This window comes from Elephantulus edwardii, unplaced genomic scaffold (assembly GCF_000299155.1).
Source record: "Elephantulus edwardii isolate Elephantulus edwardi_28Jun2011 unplaced genomic scaffold, EleEdw1.0 scaffold00251, whole genome shotgun sequence".
Taxonomy (NCBI): domain Eukaryota; kingdom Metazoa; phylum Chordata; class Mammalia; order Macroscelidea; family Macroscelididae; genus Elephantulus; species Elephantulus edwardii.
The window spans coordinates 750238-760865 of NW_006400001.1; the positions used below are offsets into that span (position 1 = coordinate 750238).

General features: G+C 43.8%; 1 protein-coding gene across 1 annotated transcript in view; it reads left to right on the forward strand.

Moving 5' to 3' along the window:
• Window positions 1-10628, forward strand: part of LOC102868619 (zinc finger protein 18-like) — a 47975-nt gene that overhangs the window by 22687 nt on the left and 14660 nt on the right. The window lies entirely within an intron of this gene.

Consider the following 10628-nt stretch of genomic DNA (forward strand, 5'->3'; position numbering starts at 1 on the left):
CTCTAGATAATATACCTAAAGACAAAATTCCACCACCCTTGCTGCTAAGAAGCACCTTGGATGCTCTTTCTCCAAGAGAGATTTGTTGATTCTTTTGGCAGTTTGGGTTTGAAGGAAGAGTCATCAACAACTTGCTATACAGAAGACATATACTTGCTTGCAGACAGCAAAGACAACTTGAAGAACTTACTTCAAAAGTTCAAATATTATAGCTTCCATTATGAGTTACATCACAACAAGAACAACATATAAAAACATAAATACTATTTTTGTCTAAGTGAGTACAGGTTTTTTTGTCTTTGTTTTAAAGGAGTTCTATTTGCTTTAAGGAAACCTCATGACATAATGATTAAGGATTCAACTAATATGGAAAGGTTGCCAGCAGCAGCCACTCCATGAGATAGGTTGTTGCATCCTGCTTCCCAGCAAACAGGACAGAGTTCCATCCAAGGAACGGCCAACATGTGCCTAGGTTATGCAATTACTATGAATCATTATCATTAAGGCCTGTTTCCCCTATTTTTAAACAGGGGTGTTTATATCAGAGTCATTTTGTCTGGACCAATAGGCAATATCATGATACATGGAGAAAAAAATTGAAGTTGTCAGTGATTTTTATTTTACTTGGATTCACCACAATCCACAATCATGGCAGCAGCAGTAGGGAAATCACAAAACATGTTGCATTGGTAAAACCTGCTGTCAAGGACTTCTTTAAAGTGTTAAAGAGCAAGGATGTCAATTTAAAGATTAAGGTGCACCTGATCCAAGCTATATTTTCAATTGTTTCCTATGCATGTGAAAAATGTCAATGAATATGAAAAGCAAAGAATTTATGCCTTTTACTTGTGGTTTGAAGAAGGGAGTTGAATATACTCTTCAGGAATGAAAAAAAAAAACTGTCTTGGAGGAAGCAGAACCAGGGTGCTCCTTCGGGCATGTTGTCAGAAACCAGGCCTTGGAACGGTAGATCAATGAAATAGAGGAAGACCAACAATGAGATGGTTTGATACAGTGACTGTGACAAGTTGCTTGAGCGTTGTTGAGATTGTAATGACGGCGCAGGATAGGGCGAAGTTCTGACCTACTGTCATAGGGTCACAGGTTGTCACTGTCAACCACCGAGTTGACAGTCTATGTCATAGTGAACACGATGGTCTCTAACACCAATAACAATCTTCCACTGTATGCTGTCTACATGCGAGGGCACACAACTAATACCTTTATTATAGATCACAAAGAATGATGCTTCAGAAACTAGACACAAAATGTTCTCCAAAGGAGCTTTATCTACACTTAAACATGATTTAGAGGACTAGACTGTCCTCTTCAACTGAGAAAGTACCAGGATAACACTTGAGGTGTTGTATGAGAGAGGGGATTACATGGCCAGAGAGTGGACTATGCAGATTGCATTTGCATTTGGCAAAGTTGATTGAAATAATCTCTCTCATTTCAAGATCTCCTCTAACATATAATCTGGACACTCCTTTTATCAAGAGGTGAAATCTGGACAACTTTTGAGTTTCCTCGTGACCAGTAGTAGAAATGACGCTGAATTACTTCTGAAACTAGAGGATAAAGGGCAATATCGTTTTCATCTTGTTCACTGGAATAGTCAGATATGCAACTCCAAGGCAGTATGTCAGGAATTCACTGCCCTGTAGCTGCATGCATCCATAAAGCAGAGCTATGTGAGAGACCACTCTGGTCAACAACAAGCCCTTGACTCTTCTGAGAGTCTTCAGAAATAATAGAGCTTTCAGATAATTCCAGCCCCCGGCTGTTGAGTCATCCTCCGATTTGTATCTTTCCATCTGAAGCTCCATGCATCGTGGGGCAGAGCAAGCTGCCCCAGTTGTGCCCTTTTCAAATTCCTAAACATAGAATCTGTGAATATGATAAAATGCTTTACGCCAACTAACTTTGAAATGGCTTGTTACGCATCAGTAGTAATTGGAGCCCTGGATCTAATTTTGGTTTTGCATTTTTAAGACGAAGAGTTTGTTCTAAGTGACTTCCACGATTCTTTTTTCAGCCACAAAGACTTGAAAATCAGATCTCATCTCTCTGTAGGTTCATATTATTTGGTATAGACCATTATTCCCACCTTCCCCCTTCATATGAAATCTGCTTTCTCCTTTCTGAGCACCTGGATACCCAGCCAGACAGTACTTTACCCAGCCATGTTTGCTATGAGGTACGTTTATATGACTAAATGCTCACTAACAAAACATGCACATAACTGACATATGCAATTTCCCCTTACTTTCCTAAAGTAAAATTGTTTGCCATGGTCACTTTCGTCTTCTTGTAAGCTGGAGCACACTAGGACCAGCAGCTCATCTCCAAGTTTGCACTGAAATATGGAGTCTCAGATGAGAGATGAACCAACCCATGATATGGAAGGAACCAGCTCATGAACAGTCTTGGGGAGCAAGGCTCTCCTGCCAGCCTGCCCTGTATGAGAAAATTTTCCCATGTAAGAAATCCATTGTGTTCATGTCAAGGGAGGTAACTGTTAGTGAAACACCAAATTAGCAACACATTCCATCTCCCCTCCTATTCCCAAATTCTTCCTTTGCTGCCCCAATCGTTGGGCTTCAGCTGGAGCTTCCACACACCACACAAGGAATGATAGTTCTTTTCATTCTCTATTCTTATGCTGCTAACAGTAGAGGGGTTTGAGGAATGGTAGGTTTGAGGGCTCCAGGCACTTGTGGTGGTTTTTTGGGCCCATGAGGGGGTTGGCAGAGCAGACTTGCCAGATGAACTGGGGATCTGGGGCAAGGAGTTTGGGCGTGCCAGACTGGTAAGACATCCACTTCCGTAATAGTTTGCCTCCAGAAACTTATGAACCTGGACAGAGGATGAAAGTCACTTAAGCATTGAGGACTCTCCTTCATAGTGTCGCTATAAGTCACCTGTGACTTGACAGCACTTAATAACAATAACATCGACATAGAGAGAGAGATCAGCTGGCCCAATGGACAGAAGGCGATGCTACCAAGCCAAAGGTGGGTTACTTTTAATCCACGGCCCTTGGACCTGTCTTTCATTGTTTTTGTTCAGACATTCCTCTAGGTCGTATAGCCCTGGTGTACAAGTTGCCAAACAGCGGTCACTTGTGGTTGCTGTGAAGCTGAACACTGTGACACTGATGTGTCAAATGCATTAATGGTTGGTTACCCAATGTGGACAGTGTTTGGTGGAGCTCCCCAATTAAAACAAGCGTGGAAGGAGGAGTGGCATCCACTTCCATAATAGCTTGCCTCCAGAAATCCTATGAACCTGGAGAGAGGATGAAAGGCACCCAAGCGTCGAGGACTCTCCTTCATAGGGTCGATATGAGTTGCCTGCGACTCGATGGCACTTAACAACAACAACAAAGGTAGAGGGGCAGGGAAAGCAAGGAAGGCTCTCAATAAGATGGATTGCTACAGAGACTGTGATGACGAAGGTGTATGATAGGGCAAGGTTCTGAGCTGTTGTCCAGAGGGCTGCTGGGAGTTGTAGTCAACAACAATCACATAGTCTGATGTTGTTTTCAGGTGCCCCTGAGTTGAGTATGACTCATAGAGACCCCACGAAGAACAGATCTGATTCCTTTCCTATGCTGTGACATCTTCATGCTCCAATTGTTGTTGTTGTAGTGTATTGTCGAATTGGAACCGACCCCTAGCTGACCCTCCAGCCATGTTTTAGAGGCTGCAAATCACACAGGAAGAGATTGCCCATCTTTCTCCTGAGGAGCAGTTGGTGGCTTTGAACTACATATCTTTTTGTTATTGAGGAGTACTGAGGAGTAATAATATCAGTTTAAGGACTAAGGTGTGTCTGATTCAGGCCATAGTCTTTCCAATTATTTGCTATGCATTTGAGAGCTGGACAATGAATAAATATTACAGAAAAAGAATTGATGCCTTTGAGCTGTAATGGTAGAGAAGAGTGCTGAAAATCCCATGGACTGCCAAAAGAATCAACAGATAGGCCTTGGAGAGGGTGCAGCCAGAGTGCTCTTTGGAGGCAAGAAGGATGAGGCTGCACCTCACATACTCTGGTCATGTTGCTAGAAGGGTCTAGCAGAGAAAGGGAAAGGCAGAGGGTCAGCGAAGGAGAAATATCCTGGACCAGGTAGGTGGATTGACATGATGACTGCCACAATGGGCCCTAATGTGTCAGGAAGTGTGAGGATGGCACAATAAAGGACAAAATCGGATCTGTTATTCTTAGGGTGCTCAACTTGACGGCACCTAATAACAACATAACAACCTTTGTGTTGGTAGCGCACTTCCTTACCGTTAAGACACCGTCACATTCTTCTTTGCTGTTCTGTTTGAAGTTCCTAGACAATGTGTGGGCTCCAGTTGCTACTAAAAAAAGTACTTGTTGAATGCTACTGAAAGAACTTTCAAGAGAGCTGACCAAAGCTTACGGACATAAGCACAATGTGAGCTGCCCACTGGATCCTCCATCTGTGACCTTGGGTGATCACAAATCCCTGATCCCCCACTCCCGAAGGCCATGGCCCTCCTAAGTGGGTCCCTCCAGGCCATCTCAAGTGTCATCAGGGACACTTGTGATAATACAATCTCTCTCTTTAAAAAATTGGTTTATGGATGAAAAAGTCCAAAGTCTGTGGGATGCTGAGTGTAGCAGAATCTGTATGTAAATTGGTGTTTTGCTGGTGATCAATCTTGCACTAAAAATGGAAAATCAATAATAAAAAAAGAGAAAATCTAAGGGGAAAAATAAGTTGTAGACAGTTTTAGTCCAATGAGTTTCTAAGTCTGAGGACACTGCTTCTGAGATCAAGGTTACTTTCTGTTTCAAAGGAGTGTGTAAGACTACCACCTCCCCTATCCATTCAGCAATGGGTTGAGGCCCATCTATAGAAAGTTCTAGAACTGGCATCAACTTCAGTTATTCAATGTGAAAGGCCTTTATGAAGCCTACTTCATTCTAAGATGGGATTCAACACACATGGTGGTAGACCCAGGCTCTTTCGAGTGACGGCATCCAGTAAAGGGACAGGAGCTGATTTCACAGATCAGCAACTCTCTTAATTCCCTAGTTTGGCCATAACAGAGCAGGTTGCTCTCATGGCTTAGTGGTAAAAAGTTGTGCTGTTAACCCAAAGGCATGCAGTTCGAATCCATCAGCCGCTCTGCGGGAGAAAGATGGGAAGTCTCCTCCCAGGCAATTTACTGCCTCTGAAAAGCTGCTGGAGGGTCAACTAAGAGAGTCTGTTCTGATTTGAAAGTTCACAACAAGCAGCAGCTGAAACAGAAATGCCTCAAGTGTGTGTGGCTTTAAAGAGCAGAAAATAATTTCCTCACAGCTTAGGAGAAGAGAGGAAGTGGTACAGTGATTAAGTGCCTGACTAACCAAAAGTTTGAGTGTTTGAACCCACCAGGGCTTTGTAGAGAGAAAGACGCAGCAGTTCTCTTCAGGATTCAGCCTTGTTCTCTCTGAGGCAGATGGACTTTGCCATATAGACAGGGTTTCGATGAGTCTGAATCCATGCGCCCAGCACACAGCCACAGCTGTAGACCCTGGGGCAAGGTCTTTGCTTCAGCTTCTGTCGCCTGGTATTCTGGGTGGGCTCCTTACATGTGCTTCTGCCATTTAGTTTGTGCTAAATGATCCTGGTGGCTAACAGGCCCTTAACCAGCCTGCTGGTGCATTGAGTTAAACACTGGACTCTTAACCAAAACAACTGCTTCTCTAGTGAAAATGTACAAAAAATGTCTCTTCTTCATTCATTCCCACTTCCCACACGTTTTCTACGCATAGTAACTATTATACCCACAACATAATTGCACCTCCTTATAATTTTCATTTCCATTAACCTACCCCTTTGTATCCATTGTATCCTACTTTTTTGTGCCTTTACTGTTTTATCCTCAGACTAACACAACTCTTCTTGACTGTTGCTTATTCCAAGGAGTATTGGTAACCTTCTATGCTTGTCTATTTTTTTAGCTATTTTACTTGGCTTCACAAATAAACAATCACGGAAGCAGCCATCCCAAAATCCACAGATGTGTTGCATTGGGGAAATCCACTGTCAAGATCCTGTTAAAAGTGCTAAAGAATCAGAATTTTAATTTAAAGATTAAGATGTAGCTAACTCAAACGATGGTATTTTCTTTCCACTGCTGTGTACGCAAGTGAAAGTTGAACAATGAATAAGGAAGGTTAAAGGAAAATGAATGCCTTTTAATTGTATTGGGGAAGAATATTTGTGTATCCCATGGATTGTCAAAAGAACAAACAGGTCTGTCTTACAGGAAGAGAAGCCATGGTGCCCCTTACAGGCAAGGAGAGTGAAACTTCATCCTCATCTATTTTGGGCATATTGTCAGGAGGGGGCCAGGGCACTGGAATAGACATCATGCTGGGAAAGGAAGAGCATCAGTGAAAGAGAGAAAGACTTCAATGAGACAGATCAATACAGTGACTGAAGCAATGTCCGTGAGCAAATATTGTGAAGATGGTACGGGACACGGCGGGGTTTCAACCTTTTGTTTACAGAGTCGCCATGAATAGTGAACTTGATGGCACTTAGCAACACTGCTCGGCTGAAGGGCGAGCCACAAGCATGAGTCTTGTTCCAGCTTTGAAAGATCACTAGGGGCCAAACCTCAGTCTTTCACGGGTGTCTACAAGGTTGTTTTTGTTATTGTTGTTAGGTGTCATCGAGCTGGGTACGATTCATAGTGACCCTATAAACAGCCCCGTGAAACCTGCCCTATCCTGTGCCATGCTTATGATCTCTGACACATTAGAGTGTGTGACTGAAGGCACTGTGTCAACCCATCTAATTGGGGGTCTTTCTTTCCTTCACTGACTCTCCATCTTTCAAAGCACGATGTCCCTTCCCAAGGAATATCCTCGCCTCACCTATGTCCAAGGTATGAAAGATGAAGCTTCCCCATCTTTGCCTTCAAGGAGCACTCTGGCTACACTGTTTCCAACATGTATCTATTTATTCTTTTGGCGGTGCATGGAATATTCAGCACTCTTCTCCAGAACCACAACTCAAAGGCATCAATTCTGCCTCTGTCATCCTTATTCATTGTCCAGCTCTCTGATGCATAGTGGGTGATTGAGAAGACCATGTCCACAGCTGCTGAGTTGGTTCTAACTCCTAGTAATTCTCTATTGGGTTTTAAAGGCTTTACATTTTTCTGGAAGGGAATTGTCCACTTTTCCCTATGAAGCTGCTTGTGGATTCAAACTGTCAACTTTTTAGTTAGCAGCCTGTTAATTTACATGCTGTGTAAACGTGGTGAGCCTAACCCTTTCTCTTTTTTTTTTTTTAACACTTTGCCCCACACTATCCAGGATCCCCCCTGTGATCCCCTTTAGAGTGGCCGGAAGTGGTAGCTGGACACCATCTAGCTCTTCTGCTCTCAGGGTCATGGGGTGTGAGATTGGGATGATCCATTAGCCCTTTGGACTAATTGCTTCAGTACTTCTTCCTTTTTCTTCCCTCTTCTTTGTTCCAGAGAGGGGGAAACCAATGAAAAGAGAGCTCTGCTGGCCTAGTGGAAGAGGCTGCACTGCAATCCCGGAGGCATGCAGTTCAAGGCCACTAGCTGCTTTGCAGGAGAAGGATGAACAATCTCTTCCTGTAAAATTAATTACCTCTGAATACCCACCAGAGGGTCAGCTATGGGTTGTTTCTGACTCTATGGTACACAACAACAACAACAACAACAACATACCTAGGATTAAGATTGTTAGGTCATATGATAGCTCTATGAGAACAACAACATCTTAAAAGGCTACTCTCAAGTGGATTTTGAGTCTTGGTGGCTTAATGGTAAGCAGATGTCAATCTAAAGGCCAATGGTTTGAATCCACCAGCTCTTCTTCAGAACAAAGATGGACAATCTCCTCCTGTGTGATTTACAGCCTCTAAAAATCCGCTTGACAGCCAGCTATGAGTTGGTTCGGACTCAGTGACACATAATAACAACAACTCAAGCTTTTAACGATACAGTTGCTACTCATCAAAGCATGAAGTAGAACATTGTGTGTGCTGTTGTTAGGGGCCGTGGAGTCGAGTCTGACTTATGAACAATGGATCTGAACCTTGTCCTATCCCGTGCCATCTTCACACTTCCTGACCACACCAGAGCCCATTGTGGCAGTCGCTGTGTCCTCATTTCAACTGATTTCCAATCTAGGCTCTACCTCTACACTAGTATAACTATTCACATTCCCCTGGTGTCCATAGGGTTTTCAAAGACATGCTATTTAAGAAGTGGATGGCCAATCCTGCTTCCTAGACTGTCTTAGTTCATGTGTCTGTTGGCCATTCAAATATTTTCCTCTGTGAAAATTCCTTCCATGTCTTTTGCCTATTTTGAACTGGGTTATCAGTCTTCTTCTTCTGGAGGCCCAGGAGTATTCTGTAAACTTTCGTTATGAGACTCTTGTCTGAGCTGGTATTGTAGCAGTCTTCTTGTGCAAAGATTGTACATTCAGAGACCCCAAGGACAGGTCTACTTTGACTTGCAGGGCTATACCATGTTGGGGGTTTGTTTTTCATCCTATGTGACTGAATCACCAGGTCGTCTCTGCTGCACAGCTCTTGGTGGTTTCAAATCACTGTCTTCTCATCAAACAGCCTTTCTAGTGCTTGTCTCTAAATGAAGCTCTGATGGTCTAGCGGCAAGAAGCTGCACTGCAATCTCATGGCTAATGGTAAGAAGCCACGTGATTTGCATCCACCAGGGGCTCCAGAGTGAATGCTGGGTAATCTCCTCCCATGCGATTTACTACCTCTGAATATCCACTAGGGGGTCGGCTATGAGTTAGTTCTGACTCAATGACACAAAACAACAACAACAATGCTTGGTAAGGGATATTAAATCCACCACAACCTTGCTTGCTGAAACTGAAGAGGACCTGAAATGCTTGCTGCAAAATGTCAAAGACTGTTGTCTTCAATATGGATGGACGTTCAACATCAAGAAGACAGAGATTCTCACCACTGGGCTAATTGGCAGCCCCGTGATAGATGGAGATTGAGGTTGTTAACAATTACAGCTTGCTCAGCTCCACAATCAACACTCTTAGCACCAGCAGTCAGGAAATAAAAAGATGAGTTGCATTGGGAAAATCTGCTATCAGGGACCTCTCCAGAGTACTGAAAAGCAACAATGTCAGTTTTTAGTCTATGGTGTGCCTAATCTAGGCTATGTTCTTTATAATTACTTGCTATGCATCAGAGATCTGGGCAATGACTAAGGATGACAGAAGAAGAATTAATGCCTTTGAATTGGGATGCTGGAAAAGAGTCTTAAACATACCATGGACCACCATTAAAATAAATAGGTCTGTCTTCGAGAAGGTGAAACCAAGTTCTCTTTGGAGGCTAAGATTTTGAAGCTCTGTTTCATATACTCTGGGCACATGGCCAGGAGGGACAGGTCCTTGGAGAAGGACATCATGCTCAGAAGGGTAGAGGAACAGTGCAGGAGAGGAAGACCTGGATGAGATGGACTGATACAGTAGTTGGGGCAATGAGGGTTGATGTGTTGGAATTAGCGAGACTGGCTCAGGAGAGGGCAGGCTTGAGAGCTGCTGTACATAGGATCGCTATGGGTTGGAGGCCACTCAACGGCACATACAACAGGGCCTGTTTGAAGACCTTCAATAATAGGGACTGACACAGTGACTGCCATAATGGGCTGCAGCACGGCAGAAGTCATGAGAATGGGACAGGACAGAAGAAGGTTAGAGCTGTTGTTCAGATGTAGACTTGATGGCACCTAACAACAATAATATGATGATGGCAAAGAGTGTTGAATGCACTGTACATGAACTGCCAATAAAACCAAACAAATCGGTCTTGAAAGAAGTGTAACCAGGGTGCTCCTTAGAGGCAAGGATGGTGAAACTTCATCTCACATACATCGGGCATGTGGTCAGGAGGGGCCGGCCAGGCCTTGGAAAAAGACATGATGCCGGGAAGGGTGGGGCATCAATCAGCCAAAGAGAAGATGACCATCAGAGAGATGGCTGACTTGGCTTCTGCCACAACGGGCTTGAGCATGACCAAGGTCACGAGGACGGCACAAGATCAGCCAAGGTTTTGAACTGTGGTCCCCAGGGTTACTTATGAGTAAGAATCGAACCAATGGCACCTAGCAGCAACCATAAATAATGGTCTGCCCAAAGAACAAACACGTCTGTCTTGGAAAAAGCACAGCCAGGGTGCTCCTTGGAAGCAAGCGTGGAGACACTTTGTCTCTCATGCCTTGGGCGTGTAATCAGGAGGGACTGGAGAAGGACATCATGCTTGGAAATGTTGAAGATAATTAACATACAAGGAGATAGACTGACACAGTGACTGCAACAACGTAAGCACAAACGGTGAGGACGGTGCAGGATCGGACAGTTATCTGTAACTATTTATTGTACTGGGTGGCTGTGAATTGGAGTAGACTCCAAGGCACCTTACAATGTTGTTGTTGTTGTTATGTGCCATGGAGTTATTTGCAACTCATAGCCACCCTATGCACAACAGCCCTAAACCCTGCTCTATCCTGTGCCAAACGCACTGCCTCTGACACACCCATCCCGATTACCCCAGTCACCGAATCAATCCA